Here is a 1162-nt window from a genome sequence, read left to right on the forward strand (position 1 = left end):
CATCTATGCCGTCCCTCAAAGTAATCCTTGACCCAATACACTTGTGCCAACGTTTTACCTAATCCACAATACGTGGTTAAGTCAACTTCCGGAATAGCCTTGATTGACTCAATTCAATTGACCCGGAGCGGTCATTTGATATTGCTGAATAGCCAGAAGTCACACGAAGCCAAAGCAGTCAAATACGATGGTTGTGGCATGATCTTAGTTGAAAACTTGGCGAGCAATTCACAAAGAATGAAAACAGTACGCGACGATGCATTATCGTGGTGCAAAAACCAAGAGTCGTCGGCTCATAATTTCTGCCTCCTTTTGAGAATAGCTTCGCGCAAACTACGCATAACACTCAAATAATATTCCTTGTTGACACATTGGTCGGCCGGAAGGTTTCGGGTGGCCAACACATCGGTAGTCGAAGAAACCTTTGAACATAACCTTGACATTTGACCTACTTTTACGTGGTATTTTCGGCTTCGATATACAGCCGATTGTTTGTCTATTTCGGGTCGAAAGCATAGTCGATTCTGAAGTATCAATTCCCTTTTTTATTGACCTGTTGATCATCAGTTGATGTTGATGGCCGTCCTGGACGTGGTTCGTCGAGAACGCGTTCTCTACTTTCTTTCAATAATTTGTAACAATCAAAAACGCGACAAACAATCATCACCGAAAGCCTTTTCCAACATTCTGAACTTTTCGGCACTAGAAATTTGATTAATGAAAATTCTGTGTTGAATAACATCACTCATCGTAAAACCGCCGAATTCACAATATGTTCAGAAGGACAACTCTAATAATTATTTTGATGTAACATTTCTGACATGACAGTCATACCAACCTAGAAAACAAATAGCTTCGACTAACAAGATTACCCGCGATGTAAGTCTTACTATTTTTGGCCCGCAGCAGCATGTCTCACATATTGACCGATATTTTCGCTAAATAGCCTATCTAAAAATACATTATTCGTGGAAAGTTTTATCCTGATATATTAATTCCATTTTGATTTGTCGCACGTAGCAAATTTTGTTGAAGTCGGTCGGGAATGGTCTCGATATTTGAGATTTGACCTGAAAGTGCCACCGCCATCGTCCAATTTTGACCTACACTCCATTAAAGGCCTCTCCAACCATCTCGGGGTAGACTTTAATATCTCTGGCGT

Source organism: Bactrocera tryoni, unplaced genomic scaffold, assembly GCF_016617805.1.
Source record: "Bactrocera tryoni isolate S06 unplaced genomic scaffold, CSIRO_BtryS06_freeze2 scaffold_107, whole genome shotgun sequence".
Classification (NCBI taxonomy): Eukaryota; Metazoa; Arthropoda; class Insecta; order Diptera; family Tephritidae; genus Bactrocera; species Bactrocera tryoni.